General features: G+C 35.4%; 1 long non-coding RNA gene across 3 annotated transcripts; it reads right to left on the reverse strand.

The window, feature by feature from the left end:
- Positions 1 to 2953: 2953 nt before the first annotated feature.
- Positions 2954 to 4717, reverse strand: LOC145077174 (uncharacterized). 3 transcript variants are annotated; one of them, XR_013693002.1, is made up of 5 exons: positions 4355 to 4717; positions 3842 to 4170; positions 3648 to 3746; positions 3454 to 3562; positions 2954 to 3366 (listed from the first exon to the last, which is right to left on the reverse strand). It is a non-coding gene; the product is annotated as an uncharacterized LOC145077174 (long non-coding RNA). The 3 variants fall into 3 exon arrangements; XR_013693001.1 differs by having other exon boundaries at positions 3865 to 4081; positions 4355 to 4715; XR_013692999.1 differs by having other exon boundaries at positions 3842 to 4081; positions 4355 to 4715.
- Positions 4718 to 22696: the final 17979 nt, after the last annotated feature.

The following is a 22696-nucleotide window of genomic DNA, read 5'->3' on the forward strand; positions in this document are numbered from 1 at the left end:
TCTAAAGTTTGCGACGGATCAGCGACGGAAGAAAAAAATTTTAATGTATGAATTTTGCAAGGGATTAGCTATGGAAAAAAATCGTGTCTAAGTTTGCGACAGATCAGCGATGGAAAAAAAAATAGTATATGAATTTTGCAAGGGATTAGCTACGAAAAAAAAAAAAAACTGATCACGGAAATTTGCGACAGAACAGCGACGGAATGTATTGAGTGACATTTAGCGACGGATATGCTGTCGCTACCTTTGTCGCAAGGAAAAACCTAGTCGTCGCTAAACCCTCGCTGAGAAATTAGCAACGTTTTAATTACCTATGGAGTGAATCCGTCGCTGATCCATCGCAAACAACATTTAGCGACGGATTCTTCCGTCTCTAAAACCCATGTTTCTAGTAGTGAAAACATATACACACGAAGCAAATTAAAGATAAGAGAAGCATACCACTTTCCTTTATTTGAAACCACCGTAGCTAAGGGACGAACCTTATTCTAGGTTTATAAAACATCAGTGATGATGGTTATGTGTTTGAGATGCGTTTATAGAAAAACCCACACACCCGAAAAGGACAAAATCGGAAGATATTTATGGATTGGGTATTTCATGGATGAGTTATGGATCACCCTCTACCGGCTCAAAACCTAGTTGGTTCATTAGAATCCAGTCACTTGTGTTTTCAGGTATGAAAGCGTGCTTCTTGGTGTTGAAATATTTATCTATACAACATATACCCAATAATAGAACCACCGTTAATGGCGATAAACACGGTGTTATCCATGATCGCATGTGACTACCCACCAGAAAAGCATAGTATTTATGTCTCAGATGATGATGGACCAAAGTTATTGTTGATTATGTTACCAAACACTTGTGGAATGCGACAGAGATCAGAATATTCACCGATTTCAAAATTGCTCTGATCATACCTTGATTTGAATTGAAGGAAGATAGGAACGACGATTTAGAAAGCTAATCAAGGGAAGAGGACTATAACACCGATTTTGGGTTTGGAACACCGACCAGTTAACTAGGTACAAAATAAGTGTCTTTCGTGTTGGATTGAACTTCTTTCCGACTAGACGATTAAAATGCTTTGTTGATTGAAATTGACCCCATGGTCTTGTGTATCGAACCCTAGGCTTGCTTGGTTTGTCGTGCTCTTAAATCAGATTGTTTTTCATCGGTAATGCAATTAGTGATAGTAGAGATGGCAACGGGGGCGGGGAACACAGGGGACCCAATCCCCATCCCCATCCCCGAATCCTCATTCTAATCCCCATCCCCATCGGGGAATATAAATAAACCCCATCCCCACCCCCAGTGGGGACTGGGGATCCCCAACGGGGAAACGGGGATTTCTTTTTCTCTTTTAACATGCAAGCTTTTACGTAAGAAAAAACTCTATATTTTAGTTTTACCAGCATAAGTTTAAAGATTTTATAAAATATATAAGTACCCATAAATTGCATAAAAAATATAAATAAATTTTCTACCAAATTTAAATACATACATAAAAAATCAAGTAGAAAAAAAATTATCATATTGATATTTAAGGTAAAATAGATCAACCAAAGAGAATATATATATATATATATATATATATATATATATATATATATATATATATATATATATATATATATATACACGAGTTTAAATTAGATAAAAGAAAAAGCAAAAAATATAATCTCAACCAAGTAATTACTAATGAGTTAGGTTACTTAGATCAAATTTTATGTATTATAAACTATACTATAAATATATGCTCTGTATTTATTTTTATATATTAATATATGTCAGGGGCGGGTCCAGGGTCGGGGATTATGGGTATCCCATCCCCATCCCCATCCCCACTTTTTTTATTCGGGTATTCCCCATCCCCGGTCAACCTGGGGATTCCCCAGTCAAAACGGGTGCGGGTTTCAGGTTCCCCATTGGATATGAGGCTTTTTACCATCCCTAAGTGACAGTGGTTTCGATCGAGAGGGAGAGTTGTAGCGGAGAAGAAAATGGAGAAATGGTAGGTCATAGCACTGTTGATGATTAAGAACATGTTGGTTTGTTAAATTTTTAAATAAGAATCTTTTAAAACAAAATATGCGGAGTTTATTTTTTTATGATGAAAAAAATTAATACAGATAACTTGAAAGTAATGTTGGTTGAACTCCCGTAACATTAATTTTATATTTACTCAATTAGAACTAGAAACTACATGATTTTTTTTCATGAGCCCTAATAGGTTATTTTTGGCGGATTTTATCGAATCAACTGTCAGTCTTCTTTATCATAGACGAGATTCCCAATCACCGATCTTCTTAAACTTTATATTAATTGCATAACACTTTTTCTAAATATAAATAATGGCCTCAAGGCCTAGTGATTAGTGTTTTTTTTTTAAATGAGAAGTCATGAATTCAACTTTTTTACCAGACATGTGTGGTATTTAATAGTAGGTTAGCTAACTGTTTAATAATAATAATAATAATAATAATAATAATAATAATAATAATAATAAGCCTAGACTTTATCTTTTTTTTCCTAAAGCGGAATAATAGTTAACTCTATGGGGCTTATTAATCAATTTCTTGTAAACCTTTATACCAGCCCAAATAAATTGATTATTTCAGCCAACTAGTAAAGCCCAATAGAGAAGCCTCGTCATCGACTATTTCTTGAAGATCATATAACGGCTATCAATTTTTTTTAAACCTCATAACAGACTTGCCAACTTTTTTTTTCTCAAGCCTAAACCAGCCCTTATACACGGTGCGAATGTTTGTATGTTGCACAGAATAAAAATATATACTTATAATTTTGTAAGTATATCTAAAAAAATAATTATGTTCTTAATATTAACTACGAAAATAAAATTTTCTACTAATTTGTTATACAAAATGAGAAGCCCCGCGTTGCGGGGATAGACTTAGACAGCTCCGATCATTTTTGTCACTTCGTGTACGTTATTGATAGAAAAAGTATATTGCTATGTGTAGTTCTCCAAAATAGCATACAACACACAGTAAATTTCAACAGAGTTAACAGAAAAAGTATATTGCTATATCTTGACTTTACATATTCTTTAATTAATCCGTGAGGATATCACTTTTCCACCGTAATTCATATTAGCAATTTTAATGGCACCGCCTTTCATAAGTGAGTGGTCGTATGGATAATAGAATTCCTATTGTGGGTACCAATTGACCACTCACTCCAGCCTTGGTTATAAAGTAAGCAAGAAACCTCACATTCTGCATCAACCATATGAAAAAATCATTAAGTGAAAATGAATAATTTTTAAAGCTGAAAAATTATTTTGCGTGGCTTATCTGATAGGATTTCAAGGGGCAGAAGTGGGATTGAATACGCCTCCTGCAACAGTCAAAAAGATTGTAAAACTAAAAAAAAAAAATACTATTCTTATAACACTAAATAACTTCATATTTCTGTGACTCTAACCTGTAGTGGAGCCTTTGTGGGGACACATAATGTAATAACAGTAGGTGTGCTGTAAAAGGCAGAATTTGTTCTGGATTCTATCTCAAATGAGTGTCACAGAGGAGAACCACTGACAATATAACATGTATTATATGAGATTGTTGAATTCAAGAGGAGGAGATTATCAAATCAAATTATTAGAATATGATACATACACATCAAGCTTTTCCCAAGAGGTTGAAGTGTTCCTTGAGATAATGTCGAATATCTCAGGAGACCAGCCATCATCAGAGAGGCTAACATCATATGCAACCCTGAATGCAAAAGATGTCAACAGTATGACATTATGCAAAAATAATTTATATAAACAAACAATAGAAACCACAATTCTTTATTATAGTATGCTTACAATCATAAAATAAAGTTCTTTACTTATAATTTACTAATTAGTGACTGCCAGCTTGCTGTTATAGTAAGGAGGTGAGAACGCATAAGTACTTCACATTAGACTTTCAGAAAAGTCAATGGCTAGTCTACATTTTCTAGGTCCTCATTCTGAAATCCATCACGAAGCTTCTAAGATAACTGAGTATTTCTTCCAAACCAATCTCCTGCCTTCCAGATTTTAATGATTATGTCAATTATATAACTGCAGATGAAGATATAGAATCCAAAAACAGTAACTTAGACAACATGTATCAAGGTGAAAGTCCGATTAAGCATGCAATTCTTCAAAAGCTGTTACAGTAAGGAAAATGTATAGAATTATATACTTTACAAAGTAAAGGAATTCTTTTTACTTGACATAAAAAGATATGCTGAAATGCTTAATCTACTGTAACTAATTTGAGAAACCCTAAGTGTATAAGTAACGTAAGAAATCAGACAAAGAAAATTTGATGATACCCTTATAAATGCATACCTGGAACGATTTCGCCGGTGTGTGGGTTCATATAGAGGAGGAAGACGAAAAATAATCAATCTGATAAAGAAGAAAGTGAAAGAAAGATTAGTGGATAAAGCTCCTTACATCAATGGGGGTGGGATGGTTAGTGATGATGGAAGGATCAGGAAGGTTTATCGGTGAGAGCAGGGACAAAGTTGTCGATCAAGACGCCATCTAAAACACTATATATTCAATAGCTAGGAGTTGTGGTGTTCGGCGAGGCAGACGAAATCAACTGAAACCGACGGTGGTATAGAGGTGGAACCCTTTTAGGGAAGACGTAAAAAGGACGAATCGAATAACACCCTAGAACCGATTACTTCATACCCGGCTGAAGTTTCTAGGGTTGATTTTATGTTACTTTTAACGTTATTATTAATTAGTTTTAAAATTATTTATTTGATATTTTTTTGTAAGTTAACGTAATGTAATTTATAAATTTGTATTATTTTATTATTATTGTTAATTAGTTTAAAAACCATTTGTTTGGAGAATTTTAAATTATTATAAAAAAATATTTTTGGATATATTTTACTTAATTTGGCATGTTGATTTTGTTTACATTTATAACATTTAAATCTTTAAAAATAATTCGAAAAATAGTCTTCCGATATTTTTACGTTTATTTTATACTTTGAATTATATTTTGAATTTAACATGATATTTAAATTATTATTGAAAGTATATTATATTGATAATTCAAAAATATTGTAGTGGTGTTTATTATGATGGCATATGTCGAATTAGAAAAGATCTAATGAATCATCATGTAAACTCAATAACACAAGGAGTAAATAAATCTGTGTAAGCTCATATTAGATCTAGAAAGGATATACAATCAGTTTGAACAAATTTCTCTCTCTAGACTAACACTCCAAATTGATCATTACATAAAATGAGTGTCACTCACTTCTTTATAAAAGAAAGACAACTCATTATACACATACAAAGGAGTAAAACACAAATACATCCAAGAGTGACTTTGCACCCTAACATTCTGCCCCTCAAAGTTAGGATTGGATGTCCGACTTCAATATCCAACAAGCACGCACAATCAAGACCAAACTCCCCCTCGAAGTAACATCGGTCTTCAAATCCGTAAAGAATACCAAAAAAGTCGCTTCGAATACCCATCCTCCTCCCCCATTTTATAATAAAAAAATGATTATAAAACCCATTAAGGGTGAGAAGCACCCGAGGAATAAACTTCACAATACTCCCCCTTGATGTGGGCCAAAAATGAAACTCCCGAAAAACTTGCACGGAAAAACAATCACAAAAAAGCCTCAAAATTTTCCAATTTGTGAAAATTTTTGACTTTTTGGGTGAAAGTTGCAAGATTTTCCAAAATCCGTGTAAAAATCATCAATAACAGAACTCTGCAGGGACCCGTTGCGCCAAAAATAGCTAAATGTGCAAAATTCTCCCCCATTTGCGAAACTGGATAGAAAATGTTAATTCGCACAAACTGTAGGAACTTGAAATGTACATTCTTCAATTTCTCATAAAATCAGCCTGATTTCGAAGTTGCGTATTTGTTGCCAACTTTTCGAAACTTCAGGGACTCATTTCGAAACTTTTGCATTCTTCACTTCCAAACTTTCGAAAATCAGTCCAACTTTCGAATATGGGTATAAAACGTTAATCTTTCGAAAGTTGTAGGGACCAACTCGAAAATTATGCGTTATTTCTACCAAACTGTCGAGAATTAACCCAAACGTCGAAGGTGGGTAAAAGCTGTCAAACTTTCAAAACTTGAGTGACTAATTTCGAAATTTTTTATATCTTCTTCTCCAATTCGTGACTCAATTGCAAATGTGGACACTTTGACAAAAACCTTCGTTAGGGGGTGGTTGGATAGGGAGAAAATAGGTTGTTTATTGCTTATTGCTTAATCCCACCACAATAAGCAAATTTAAGTGTTTAGATATGAGTTTTTAAAAATCAGCTTATTGCGGTAGGAATAAGCAAAATAAGTTGATTTTAATAAACAAGGGGGAATGCTTATTGTTTATTGCTTATTGGTCATTTTACTCATATAAACTATTTTATTTTGCCAAACACTTAAATGCTTATTGCTTATTGTTTATTCCCACTGCAATAAGATAATCCAAACACATTTTAAAAAAATGTTTATTCTCACCATAATAAGAAAATAAGCAAATAAGCAAATAAGCAATAAGCTAATAAGCTAAAAACTATTTATCTCCGGTATACAAAACCTTCGTTATCATTCGCTTTTGATTCAAGCCTTCACATCAAAATCCAAAACTTTTGAAAATTAAGTACTCAAGCAATATTGATTCCAAGATCAACATCACTTCCCAGCAAATCAAACTCGACCATCAACAATGCATTATCGAGTCATTGCTCTTGAATTCCAAAATCAACAGACATTTACTTTTTCTTACCCATCATCGTCGATATCACAATTCCAAGCCATCGATTCCAGTTTAGATATCCCTCGACATCAAATAATACACCAAAAGAACACATATGACTATCAAAATCGAATCATCTAAGCATTCGATGTCCAACAATCGAATCTTCCAATCACTAGCAAACCACAACAGATTTGACATCAATCCTTCGTTATAAAAAAAATTCGTTGTTTTTCATTTAGCCAAACTCAACATTAAAATCAAATTCGTCATATTTATTCGCGAAATTGATTTCCAGAAACTTGCGAATCCATTCACCATTACCAAACCTTCATTTTTCAAATACTAAGTCATCAACAATCAAAAACATCAACCTTCACTTTTCATCACTGTTTCCAAAAATCAAATACCATCACATACTTTCGAAATCAGATCCTTGACTCCAACTTTCATTCTTCGCTTTTTCAGTTATGAACACAAATACCATCGACCATTGAACAATCGACTCTCGACTTTCAACCTCCAGGCGTTCGATTTCAATAATCCATCAGATGATTTCCACACCTGATTTACTGAATCGACAATCCAAACATTTAATTTTGACTTTTGTTTGACCTTTCGATTCATCTGTTCTTCGGTGTTCTTCATTCGTTTAAAAAATCTTCAAATTCCTTGATTAGATTTACTCAATAATCAAAATCGATTTTGAAGCAATGTCGATTCTATCATCACAATTAAAGATCCAGTTTTCGATTCCTTATGTATAACTTGATTATCATCGGTTTATGATTGAACAAATTAAATCAAATCGATTCACAAGCTTAAAATCACTAATAACATTGATTGATTATTGAGAATAAAGAATCGAAAACAAAAACACATCAGCTGAACAATCGTCAATTATCAGAATGTACAAACGTGAAATGCGATGATGGACATATAACTTTTTCAGAATCGTGCAACATGGACTCTATTATCAAATGGATTTATTGAATTGTTAGGCTCAAGCATGACCAATACCAAGCAAAACGAATTGGACTAAGGAAACAGTAAGTAGAATACGATTTGGGCTCAATTGAATAGGATGAATAGTAATGGATTGGAAATGTTTTGGGCTTCAAATCAGACCACATCATCACATGAACACAGAAGAAAAAATGATTTTGATTTTTATTTTTAGGATTTTGATCTAAACAAAATTAATAATCAATGGGGTTGAGACGGGTTTGATCCAATGAGACAAATCAATCAAAAACGAAAAACGCAAATCATGAATCGAAAACATGGATGTTTTGGCATCCATTTGAGAATTTGAGATACCTTTTTGACGAATCGAGTTCCATTTTCAACGAACGAATCAAAATTAAAAGATCTTGGTTTTTTTCAGAATGAGAAAATATCTAATTTGAACATTGTACCACCCACGGTGCGTGTTGTACAACTCGTTCTTCGTGTTCTTCGTCGATCCAAGAACATCTTCAAAAGAACCACCAACACTTTTGGGTTTTGACTTCAAATTCAATGCAACCTTTGGAGATTGTTGCTTTGGAACCCAAATTTTCTTCACGGATTTCAGATTCACAACAACATTTGACGATTTTTGTGAATAAACCCGCTTGTTATTCCGTTTAATCTTCTTCTTCTTTTTCTTTCTCATCTTTTTGCATCTTGAAGACTTGATTTCATGAACAAACCCACTTTCCACAACTTCAATTTTGTGAGTTTGAATCAAATCTTTTGGAGTTTGCTACTTGTGATTTTCTTGGATCATCGGCTTCCAATAAGGAATCATTCCTTCAAACGAATCACAAGAACACAAAATATCATCGGTTTGAACTCCAATTGAGCAAAAAACTTTTTCATCGTTAGAATCAACTTGAACTCCTTTTTCATGAACATCATGATTATCATCAAGAACACCTTCCCGAGCTTCATGATAATCTGTATAATATTCAAGTTTATTGCTTCCATATTTGCATTAAGTACGAGGAATTCCTTTTATGACTTCTCCTTCTTTCTTATTTCTTCGTCTCTTTTGATATGTTGTAACCAAACGATCAAACAAATCTTTGGTTTGATAAATTGGACAACTAATTATTTCTCCAACTTCATTCTTTTCTCCATTTACAACGATATCCCTTTACATTCAAGCTATAAAGAAGATATTCAAAAGTGTATTCACCCTGAAAATATTTACTCTGTATCATGCATTTCTCCATAGTTGCTTCTTTACTTTCAAATCAAACGATATGAACTTGGATTTTCTAGAGAGAGAAGGTGAAAATCAAGAAGATCTCTAGAGAGAGAAAGTGAATATAAACCAAATTCCAATGAGAGAAAGTGGTACAAACAAGTATTCTAGAGAGAGAAAATCGAATTATGGATCAAATCAAGGAAAAATTTGATTTCTAGAACACCAAACACTCTCTATACACGAAGATCAATAAGAACATGAAGAATCACCAAATCTAGATAACCACCATGGATCAATTTTTGATCAAACCAAGAACACACGCTCTAATACCAATTGTAGTGGTGTTGATTATGATGGCATGTACGAATTTAGAAAAGATCTAGTGAATCATCATCTAAACTCAAGAACGCAAGGAGTAAATAAATTTGTGTAAGCTCATATTAGATCTAGAAAGGATATACATATAGGTTTGTACAAATTTCTCCTTCTAGACTAAGACAGTGTTTGTTTTTTGTCCGCAGATCTTCCTGGCCTCTTCTTTCTGCGCGGCGCAGACCACGCGCAGACATTAGCCTTCACAGACTGTTTGTTTTTTTGAATATTGTAGACCTAAAAATGTTTGTGCGCCCTCTTTTTTGCGCAGATGTGGACCAGAGTTTTCTAACATCTTCATACATCTTCTAGCCTAAAAACAACACATATACTTTATTTTTTTTTAGTTTTTTTAAATTTATATTTATTCCAACTTTATTAGTGATAAACAATTTGAAAAAAAAAAGTTACAATACTTAAAAAAAAGTGCGACAACACAACCCTGATATTTTTGACAAATTTATAAATAAAAGTTTATTACAATAATGGTCGTTGATGTTGTTTATATAAATATGAAAAAAAAAAAGATAATATACTCTCATATTTTTTGTGCCGAATTTTATAAAACATTATTTAATAAAGCATCATTAATTTTTTAGAAAAAAAATAATTATTGCACGTTTTTAATTGATTTAATTGAAAAAATCGAAGTTTTTTTTTTCATTCATTTATATATCAAATTCTTTGATTCCTAATTACAATGTTTAGGCATAAATTTGCGACCAAAATTGTTGGTTTTATCAAATATATAAGTTAATTTGTACCATTTTTATTTTCAATTTTTATACAATAATACATAAGTCTATTTAGATGTGTTAATTATTTATAACAAAGTCATAAATATATTAAAAAATCACTTTGTAGTTTAAAGAAATCAGTTTTTTTTAGTAGCCTGCATATGTTAAAAAAACAAACAGTCTTCTTTTTTCAGACTTTAGACATTTGGTCCACCTCTTCTGTTGCAGAGGTCTACCGATGTGGTCCGCAGACTGCAAACATTTTGTCTCAGAAAAAACAAACAACACCTAACACTCTAAATTGATCATTACATAAAATGAGTGTCACTCATTTCCTTATAAAAGAAAGACAACTCATTATACACATACAAAGAAGTAAAGCACAAATACATCCAAGTGTGACTTTGCATAGTATTTCAAACTTAGTAACATATTTAAATTAATAAAAAAGATATATTAGAATTAGAAAAAATAAAGAGTTTGATAATTTTAGATGTATGTACAGAAAAAAAAAAATGATTATTTGTTAATATATAGTATATATTTCCTTAGCCTTCTTTGAAGTTATTAAGGTTTCTTTTTATCGTAGCCACAGTTATATTTAAACTTCCGTTTATATATATATATATATATATATATATATATATATATATATATATATATATATATATATATATATATATATATATATATATAGGCCTAAGGAATATGTGACTGTTATGTACCTAAGTTTATATATAGAACCTTCTAAATTATGTAGTTTTGATCCATATATATCCAAACTAATCATGATATCTCGTTTACTATTCTTCCTTAATCATGTGACTTACTAAACCGATCGAATTTATGTTTTTTTTTTGTTTATTATGTCTAAGAAGTTAAAGTATTAAAAGTCATGACCTTTTAGTCAACCCTACTAAATTTTAAATGAAAACTAATAGAATAAAAGTTAAAAAAAAAAAAGAACATTCAATAACTCAATCAAGTTTTTCACAAATCATTTAAAATAATTTCTCAATTGAAGGACAAAACATTTTAGTTATATTCGTTAAAAATATTGATTTTTCACTTTCCCTAAAAACTTCAATTATGTATTGCAATAAAATGATATATAATTGATCGTTTTCATTCAACAATTTAACTCAATTCAATGGTATTCTATTGTTTGTTTAAAACTACGTCATTTAAAATGTTCTATACCTAAGTTTAGGTACATAACAACCACATATTCACTTTTTCCATATATATATATATATATATATATATATATATATATATATATATATATATATATATATATATATATATATATAGTTTATAACCCGTGTGAACTACGCTTACAAAATTAATTAAATTTTTATAGCAAAAACTCAAAATTGTTAATCAATTATTTTAAGTAAATAATGAATTAAGAGATATTTTTGGTTATATAAAATTATAGTCGCTGATTTAAATCAATACGTGACCTTATAATCTATATTAATTTTATTTTAATTTTTCTTCTAATGTTATTAATTTAATGTGATTAGAGTGAGAAATTAAAATTTTGAAATTTTAAATGACGAATCAATAAGTTGACAAGTGACATTACATTGATTATTAGGAATCTTAAAAGGATGACACATGACAAAAGAAAAATAACTCTATTCTTTTATTAGAATAGGGATATATATATATATATATATATATATATATATATATATATATATATATATATATATATATATAGAGAGAGAGAGAGAGAAAGAGAGAGCTATGTTATAATGTGGATAGACAAGTATTGTGTGGACAATGCTATCCTATGAGAATTATTAATAGAATAGGTTGTTTAGTAATGTAAATGTGTTCAATCTCACACAACTATTGTCATTTTATGCATTCTCAATAATTTTTATTCAATTTTTTTCTCATGCATCGTTTTTCACTCATTTTCATTCTTACATAATACGACTAAGTAAACATTCTGACAACATGTTGATAGAATGAGAATAATAAAAAAAATCTATAACAACCTTATAGACGGTTTAATTAGTGATAATGTGTAATAATGACAATAGTTATGTATGATGAAATGTATTCACATTATCAAACAACATATTTTCTTTGTCATTCTCTCAGAATAGCACTTTCCACACGTTCGCACAATAGATGTCAATCCAGATTTGAACCTAGCTCTCTCTCTCTCTCTCTCTATATATATATATATATATATATATATATATATATATATATATATATATATATGTAACAGCCTGTTTATTAAGTAAATAAATAAATTAATTAATGAATGTACAGTAGCCCTAAAATCAATAATTATATAGCAAGGTGTTGGTCTCGAGGAGCTAATTGTCACAATTTTAGAGGTCGGTGGTTAAAAGTGTAAGTTTCGGTTTTGTTTCGTAAAGATTTTTAGAAGACAGCGGGTGCTTGGTATCATTTAGACCTAACATGAAAGGATTTATGGAAGCAGGGGCTAAAGAGTAAATTTTGGACCTAATTTGAAAAGGATTTGTAGAGGGAGGGGTTGTTTGGTAAAATTCGGACTTAATTTGTAAAGGATTTCAGGAGGCAAGGTATAAATGGTAAAGTATAGACTTCTTTTGGAAAGATTTTATGGAGGAGGGACTGGAAGCGTCATTATGGAAAAGATGTGATATGGGACGGGGTATATAACCGTCAACCTCCTAATCCAAACGCTAACCCTAGAGTCGGATATCAGCCGCCACCCCCCACCCTTATGCCTCCTTGCCGGTCCCGCCACTATGTTGTTTCTGAGTGGCATCCGATGACATTACCTCCGGACTGCCGCTCTTCTCCTCCTTCTCCTTCTTCAGTCGTTGCCATGAGAGGTCTAATCCACCACCGCTATTTCTCAATTGGAGCACCGCCACCACTGCTGATGCGTCATTGTCGCCATTGCCAATTTTCGTTGACGACAAACTACACCCGCTGAGTTCTAAGAGTCGAAGACGAAGTCGCCGCTAGCGTCGGCGGTCGGCGTTGCTTCATTTCACGGTGGTCTCCGCTCACCCTCCTCACCTGTTCTCATGTTGTTATTTCTCAGTCGCGACCACCGCCGCCATACGCTCGATTCTGTTACTCGAGTCGCTGCTCCAGCCATTGCAAATTGCCGCCATCTAGCGCCATCGTACGCCACCAGGTGGGTAGTTGTGTTACTTTTCTGGACAAAGCTTGTTATGTGTGTTTACTTTAGTAGAGAGGTGTTTGGGTGTTTGTTAGGTCGGAAATCCCGAGGAAAGCCACCACCACCACCGTGAGGTGGTGGCTACCACCATCTACCACCAACGACCACCACAAGGGTGGCTGTGTGTGTGTTTATTTTTGGGTTATGACATTGTAAATTGTAATTAGTGAATAGTATAATAAAGAAAACTGATAACCACCACCATGAGGTGGTGGCTGCCGCTTCCTGCCGCCATCAGTCACCATGTTCGGTGGCGGTGTGCTTTGTGTGTGTTAAATTTGGTTTGGGATGCTTAGACAAAAATGGACTAGAACCATAATCACCACCGTGAGGTGGTGGCCGCCACCATGACCCGCCGTTGACCACCACTACCCAAGGTGGGGGTGGGTGGTGCCCGACTTAGGAAAACCCTAATTAACCTAATGAAACCCTAATGGGCTTAAAGACTTAGTTTTTGGACCTAATTAGGTTGTGATGAGTTAGAAACCCTAATTTGGGTTTAAAAAACCCTAATTTTGGATATATAGGCCTTGGACTTATCGAGACCCACGTTTTTTACCATTGTAATTGAATTATAAATTACACCCGATCACACCATATGATTTGTCTAGTAGAGTGATGGACTAAATGGATTAAGTCCTTAGTGGGTTAAGTAAGAAACACTTAACCCTAATCATCATTTCATGTATGAAACCCAAATCTTAAATTGGGCCTTCAGTTGGGCCTTTTTATTGGGCCTTGGCCATTGGGCTAATGATGGGCCATCTAAGAGTAATCATATGGACTAGAATATTTAGATGGGATTTAAGGTAAGGCCCATATGATGGGTTGGGCCCAATTAGGAAAATTGGGTCATAGATGGGCCCTAATAGGGCATTTATGATCATGGGATACTGGGCCATTAGAAATGCCAAATGTTTGGACTGGACTAAATGGTTGGGCCTTAGAATAAGACCATGTAATGGTTGGGCCCAATTTTGGCCGGAATGACCTAAACGAGAATCGAAGGTCTCGACAATGGTAATTTAGCGGTAAAAAGTCTGGCAAAAACCGACGTCAGATAAAGAAGTTATGAATTTCTAAAGAAATTCCTTAATCACGACATTTTAAAAATAAATAATAAAAATAATTTCGAAATTTGCCGACGGAGTCTAGACAAAAGTTGTAGATCGTAGTCTCACTTTCGCGTGGATATAAAGAACATCGAAAACGGAGTTCGTATGATGAAGATATGAATTTTAGAAGTTTGCTAAATAATAAAAATATAAATTTAATTAAGCCCCGGTATTATCCGAAGAACGAGTCAGCGGTCCGATCCCTCGTACGCCCAGCGTACCGTCGTACGCCCCGCGTACTCGGATGCTAGGCTCCGGATTGTCCACGTCGCTTCGATGCTTCTTCCGAGGATACGGTAAGCCATGACGTCTCGTACGCCCTGCGTACGAGCGTACGCCCCGCGTACGCGAGGCTTCCAGACCCTATAAAAGGGATGCGAAGGTGCCGGCCAAATTTGCTAATTTCCTTCCTTTCTCGCGGCGAAGCTCTGCGTTTCAACCCTCGGAGTCATCCTAAAGGCCCAGTTTTCATATCCAAGGTGGGAAGAAAGTTTTACACTCCCGAGACTCCCGAGATTTTCCGAGAATCTCGAGAGATCCGCTTTCTCGAGTAGAAGTTCTGCTCCGTTTTCGTCACGCTTTCTTCAATCAATCAAGTGAGTTCATACCCCTGCAAACACACTTTAAATACGTTTTTAAATGCTTTTTATACTCTTTTAGGGGGGGGGGGGGAATACCAGTAAACACACGACTAAAATCGTGTGAAACATCGATCTTTTTATATACTTTTCATACTGTTGTTTTAACTATCTTATGAAGTTATTATCATGCAAAACACCTCACAACACAGCTTTACCCTCTTGGGATACAATATGTTTTATAAATAGAAATATGTTTTATTTATACATTTACATAAAAATACATCATATCAAGGGTAACCATCGTTTCTAAACCATTTTATACATTCAAAGAACTTATGATTTATGCTTTGTCAAACATTGTGAAAAAGGATAAACTTTGCATACAAAACTACCACTTTAATACATACTTAGTTGAGAATCCGTGAGACGTGTACATCTTCGAATCATACCTTTTTGCTAAAAGGTACCGCTTCAAGTCCTGTCTATAACCAGAGTCTCCCGTTCGAAGAACGTGTCAAATGTGTATAGATCTATACGGGAAGTCATGATCCCGCGCCCTGACTGTTAGCTACAGTCCGTCCTTTGGGGTGACAGTTTGTCATAACGCTACGACGCCTGAAGAACGTCGCTACAGGCATATTATGTTTAGTATGGTTATAAAACTCACCGGATATACAATTATTATGGTATTATGCTTTTATGAACGAGTAGCTATTAAAACTATGCTTCATCTAACCAGTGCGATCTTCGTATAGCTTTATTATATAAAACTATGACACAACTTTTAAGCACGTCGGTTGCTTGCGATTTTCGGTCTTAGAGACTGCCAGTCATGTTAGGAAAATAAGGGTTTTTCCTGTATACAAACCAAACAACTAATAGGAAAATAAGGGATTTTCCTGGTGCAATTATTTACAACTTATAACACGAACATTTATATGCATTTCATACTTTTATAAGAAAATAAGGGTTTTTCTTGGAAAACACAACAATTCATATCTCAACTATTAGGGAAAATACGGGATTTTCTGGATCTAATACATTCATTTTCAACACAACGAATCATAACTCTTTACATTTGAAATACTGCGTTTTCTGGAAAACATACACGAACTTTCGAATGGCGTACATTTTCTCAAAACACTACTCATGAACTCACCAACTTAATTGTTGCCACTTTTTCTTTGAAATAACTTGTATTCTCAGGGAACCGCTAAGCAGATTTGGAAATCAACTTTTGGGGATTAACGTGCTGACGTTAATTACTTCTTTTGAAAGATGTTTATGTATTTATCTTGTGAATATGTAATGAATACAATTATGTAAACATTTTGGAAACTTTAATATATATGGTGGTGTGTACTTTCGTTTCTATGAACTGTTATGATACTGAATATGACGTCCTCCGCCCCCGAATGTTTCCGCCGTTCTGGTTTGGGGGTGTGACAGATTGATATCAGAGCATTGTTTATAGTGAATTAAGTATATCAAAACCATTTTTTGGTATACAACTATAAACACAACTGGGCAAAAACACTCTGAGTAAGAGTCATACTTTTAAAATTAAATTTATTTAGTTTTTGTAAAGTAGGCATGCATTCATTTCATATTAATAACATGGTCAGTATCATAATTAAAACAATATAGAGGTATTATAAATAGGTTGTGCAGTGCGGGTATGCCTTGGGACATGTAATCGGAACTGGGAAGAATGTAGCCTGATCAACTATATTTGTCCGAGAGCCGACTAACGTATGCCAAGGAGTGTCTGCAATGGACAACGAATTTAAAACTTACCAAACGCATATCGTTAAAGAATACTAAGGGAGTATTCGAATACCTACAACCATTAAACTTAAGGGTAAATTCCATGTGCTTTAGCTTACAGTCAATTCTTAACCCTATTCTCGTATAGACTCAAATGGCCGGATTCCATCACCCCGGTGACCCCTACTACCCCAACCAAGGTAATGGAGAAAGGATAGAGAATGATCCTGAAGAAGGAATGCAATAAGAATCAGACTCAGATCCCGAGGACGATAACCTACCCTTAACGGCTCCAATTCAAAATCCTAATCCTCGACCGGAATTTCATGGCTCGACGCCCCTTTGGGCAACTAACCTGAATAGGTGGAGCCACGAACAAGATCAACCCCTTCCATTCAACGGAGACTGAAGCTTCTACAATCTAAGCGAGGGAGGCTCAGCAGACAGAGCCCTCCCTATATTGGTTCGTCGGATTTCTCGCATTGGTGAACAAGGACGGACGACCATCCATCGAACTGAGGAGAATGATGCGAACACTGGAGTCAACACAATTCGCATCCGACAGTTAGAATTAGCTCACGGGAGAATCTTAAATCGAAATGAAGCGTTGCAGAGAGAACTAACGGCAACTCAAACCGAAGTCATAGAACTTCGGGCACGCCAGGCAAGACATGAACTACGTATGCTCGAGATGGAGTGTCAGTTGGCGGAATCTAAAGCCCAAGTAGCCAGCTCGCGTAACAAATAATACCTGTCTGACTTCCAAAATTTTTTCATAACATAAGACCTCGGATAAAGTCATTACTTTTCTTAACCTTGTAATCGGAGACCTTTAGATAGGTCAAATTTTCCTAACTACAAAATGTAACGCACCATGTTTTATAATATATATGATGTACTTCCTTTATTAAACCCTTTGCATGCCCCTCCAATTCATGAGTTCGTCTACTCTCCTGATGAGTCGAACTAAAAACCCTATTCAAGGGTAAACCGAACTTCTGATATAACAAATCACTAATGCGCGACTTTCGAATCATTAAAACTTATAGTTTTTCTTGTTATTTCCTTAGCAGAACAATGCCTTCTCGTAGATCAGCACGTAGAAACGCAACCCCACCACCACCTCCCCAATATGACCCCAACATAGTGCAATCTGCTATCACTGTGGCAGTAACAACTGCACTGTCTCAAGCAAACTTTAGCAGCGCAGCAAGGGCCGGAAATAATCAAATTACCAACGCAACCCCATTCCTACAATTGGACACCGCCACTTTGCAAGCTATAGTTATAGCCACAGTGGCAGCCATTATAGGGTACAATAACTCTGTCAACTCAAGCAGGGAAGGAAACGATATCAAAAATCCTAATCAAAGAAACAATTGAAGCCACCTACCAGTAACTGCCTATAAGAATACCGCAAGGTACGAACACAAGAACATGAAATGAAAACCCTGGAGCGAGAGGGGAGGCAAATCAACTCAAAGAAACGCCAAAAAGCAATCAACAAACCATACCCCTACACCCGAAAGGTCGTACAACGGCAACCAACCTAAGTGCAACCGATGCAACTTTCATCATCACGGACCCTGCCGTGAATTGCATTGCGTTAGTTGCAATAGAAAGGGACACACCGTCCGCTACTGCAGAGACCTAGCCCAACTAACTGCTCCAGCCACAAATGTAGGAGTAGATCGTGCTTGTTTTGAATGCGGAGTAACGGGACACTTCCGAAGGGACTGCCTGGAGTCAATCATCATGAATGATGGTGGAGGAGGCCGAGTATTCACAATGGGCCAAGAGGAGGCTATTGCAGACCCCACGGTTATTCTGGGTACATTTCTCCTCGATAACTTATTTGCATACATTCCATTTGATAGTAGGGTTGCAGAGGAGTTCCGTGAGTCACAAGTTAAAAATCTACTCGAACAAACACCCTAATCATTAAACAAAACTTTCATAGTAGTAATAATGGAGATAGACTAAAAAGCACTGAAAACACATATGTAGAATGCACTATCCCATTAGCGAACGTCTTACAATGAGAAGTACCGACATCGGCATTCGACGTGGTTTGTTGTGGCCCTACCCATACTAGTTCCATTAGTTATAAAAGACCCTTTCACTTTAACCATCGACTAACGAAACTCGATCGATTTATAACGACAAACCCGACACAAATCCCAATTGGTTTCTAGTTTCAAAACCCCGAAGTACTCATGTGAGGAGTACTATATCTTTACAGCCTTCCCGTAATATCCCCCAACAGATCATTTAGAAATACCACGCATACAACAAGACAAATCCAAGCTCAGAAATTAGGAATGAATTCAACCATTAGCTACAAAACGTAGCTTCCCTAATGCATCGAGTGAATAAGCTAACGTTTAGAAGAACATAAGTAAATAAACCCAAAACCACACAATCCCGATCGATCGAAGTGATAGGCGGAGTAATGAAGGACCACTGAAACACGCACATTAGGATCTAGATTCATAAAGGAACAAGAGGAACAAATGGACCAGAAGCACTCACGCCTGCCCGCAACAGTTGGAGTCCCAGTCAAAATGCGAATTTTGGGACGAAATTCTCTCTAACGAGGGGATAATGTAACAACAACAAAATTCAGGTCAAAATTTATACTTTTATAAAACCATAATTAAGTATACTAAGTGGTAGATATCGTAACAAGGTTTTCATACATATAAAGAACACACAAATCCGAGTTATAACGAAGAAGTTATGACCATTCTAAGATTTCCGACAAAACCGGCAACACCGATTAAACGAAAAACGCGAAGTTCCAATACAATACTTTTTAGCCTTAAATATGTAAATGAAAGTAATAGATATCATTAAACCATGAACATACATAAAAAGAACGTCCAAATCTGACTTCGTATGAGGAAGTTATGATTTTTCTAAATTACGGATATAGCAGTAGGCAGCTAAAAACTCAAATCGGAGATCGAGCGACTTTTGGCCGGAATGACCTAAACAAGAATCGAAGGTCTCGACAATGGTAATTCAGCGGTAAAAAGTCTGGCAAAAACCGACGTCAGATAAAGAAGTTATGAATTTCTAAAGAAATTCCTTAATCACGACATTTTAGAAATAAATAATAAAAATAATTTCGAAATTTGCCGACGGAGTCTAGACAAAAGTTGTAGATCGTAGTCTCACCTTCGCGTGGATATAAAGAACATCGAAAACGGAGTTCGTATGACGAAGATATGAATTTTAGAAGTTTGCTAAATAATAAAAATATAAATTTAATTAAGCCCCGGTATTATCCGAAGAACGAGTCAGCGGTCCGATCCCTCGTACGCCCAGCGTACCGTCGTACGCCCCGCGTACTCGGATGCTAGGCTCCGGATTGTCCACGTCGCTTCGATGCTTCTTCCGAGGATGCGGTAAGCCATGACGTCTCGTACGCCCCGCGTACGCGAGGCTTCCAGCCCCTATAAAAGGGATGCGAAGGTGCCGGCCAAATTTGCTAATTTCCTTCCTTTCTCGTGCCGAAGCTCTGCGTTTCAACCCTCGGAGTCATCCCAAAGGCCCGGTTTTCATATCCAAGGTGAGCAGAAAGTTTTACACTCCCGAGACTCCCGAGATTTTCCGAGAATCTCGAGAGATCCGCTTTCTCGAGTAGAAGTTCTGCTCCGTTTTCGTCACGCTTTCTTCAATCAATCAAGTGAGTCCATACCCCTTCAAACACACTTTAAATACGTTTTTAAATGCTTTTTATACTCTTTTAGGGGGGGGGGGGGGAATACCAGTAAACACACGACTAAAATCGTGTGAAACATCGATCTTTTGATATACTTTTCATACTGTTGTTTTAACTATCTTATGAAGTTATTATCATGCAAAACACCTCACAACACAACTTTACCCTCTTGGGATACAATATGTTTTATAAATAAAAATATGTTTTATTTATACATTTACATACAAATACATCATATCAAGGGTAACCATCGTTTCTAAACCGTTTTATACATTCAAAGAACTTATGATTTATGCTTTGTCAAACATTGTGAAAAAGGATAAACTTTGCATACAAAACTACCACTTTAATACAGACTTAGTTGAGAATCCGTGAGACGTGTACATCTTCGAATCATACCTTTTTGCTAAAAGGTACCGCTTCAAGTCCTGTCTATAACCAGAGTCTCCCGTTCGGAGAACGTGTCAAATGTGTATAGATCTATACGGGAAGTCATGATCCCGCGCCCTGACTGTTAGCTACAGTCCGTCCTTTGGGGTGACAGTTTGTCATAACGCTACGACGCCTGAAGAACGTCGCTACAGGCATATTATGTTTAGTATGGTTATAAAACTCACCGGATATACAATTATTATAGTATTATGCTTTTATGAACGAGTAGCTATTAAAACTATGTTTCATCTAACCAGTGCGATCTTCGTATAGCTTTATTATATAAAACTATGACACAACTTTTAAGCACGTCGGTTGCTTGCGATTTTCGGTCTTAGAGACTGCCAGTCATGTTAGGAAAATAAGGGTTTTTCCTGTATACAAACCAAGCAACTAATAGGAAAATAAGGGATTTTCCTGGTGCAATTATTTACAACTTATAACACTAACATTTATATGCATTTCATACTTTTAGAAGAAAATAAGGGTTTTTCTTGGAAAACACAACAATTCATATCTCAACTATTAGGGAAAATACGGGATTTTCTGGATCTAATACATTCATTTTCAACACAACGAATCATAACTCTTTACATTTGAAATACTGCGTTTTCTGGAAAACATACACGAACTTTCGAATGGCGTACATTTTCTCAAAACACTACTCATGAACTCACCAACTTAATTTTTGACACTTTTTCTTTGAAATAACTTGTATTCTCAGGGAACCACTAAGCAGATTTGGAAATCAACTTTTGGGGATTAATGTGCTGACGTTAATTACTTCTTTTGAAAGATGTTTATGTATTTATCTTGTGAATATGTAACGAATACAATTATGTAAACATTTTGGACACTTTAATATATATGGTGGTGTGTACTTTCGTTTCTATGAACTGTTATGATACTGAATATGACGTCCTCCGCCCCCGAACGTTTCCGCCGTTCTGGTTTGGGGGTGTGACAGCATGCTAGTATATATTAGTCAATATGATGGCCTGATTAGTATATGCTTAATTATGTTACTCAATGCCCGAATGCTGCTTGTGTTGTCCTTTTAGGAGTCTTAGTTATCTTTCACTAACTAGTAAAAGAATATGTTAAGTTACATATTGCGATGATTAAATATATTTAGAAGGTTAGGTCTAGCTCTATTTTGCAGCTCTTGTTTGAGTCCAACCGTTGTATGGTAGGATCTATCATTCGAAGAATTATCTAGTTTTAGTGATATGTAATTGTATTCATGAGCTAGTTAGGGGAGATAACAGGGACTTCATATGTAGCTGATGGCAGAGAGAGGGATGGTGATTACCCTAGGGCAAGCCTAGGAAGAGAGTAATGCGTGAGGCAGCAGTAGCAGTAGAAGGGACTTATTGGAGTCAAGGCAGTTCTTGAGGAAAGTACAGATAGATGTGGAAGGTAGTATGGGCCCGGACTACTAAAAGCATAGGACCCTTACTCGAATCAAGGAAGGTTGAGATGAATCCATGGAACTTGTGGTGTGGGAGATCCCTCGACTTATGATGACTATTTTGATGATTGTTATGGTATATTTCCGAGTATGGTGACGCTATGTGGTTGACCAGATGGAAGTTCTGGCATCGACAAGGGATCAAGCTCAGACTCTGGAGCCAGGCAGCTTGATAGTCAGATGAGGGAGTTCATTCCATCTGAGAGTACGCACGGTATCACTTATTAGATTCTTGTGATTTTCGGTATGATCAAGGAGGACATTTTAGGGATTTGTGATGTGAGGTTCAGTGCATTCTGCACTGAGATAGCAGTCATGATAGGGGCACATACGTTG

This window comes from Lactuca serriola, chromosome 9 (assembly GCF_051521515.1).
Source record: "Lactuca serriola cultivar US96UC23 chromosome 9, Lser_US96UC23_V15, whole genome shotgun sequence".
Lineage (NCBI taxonomy): Eukaryota > Viridiplantae > Streptophyta > Magnoliopsida > Asterales > Asteraceae > Lactuca > Lactuca serriola.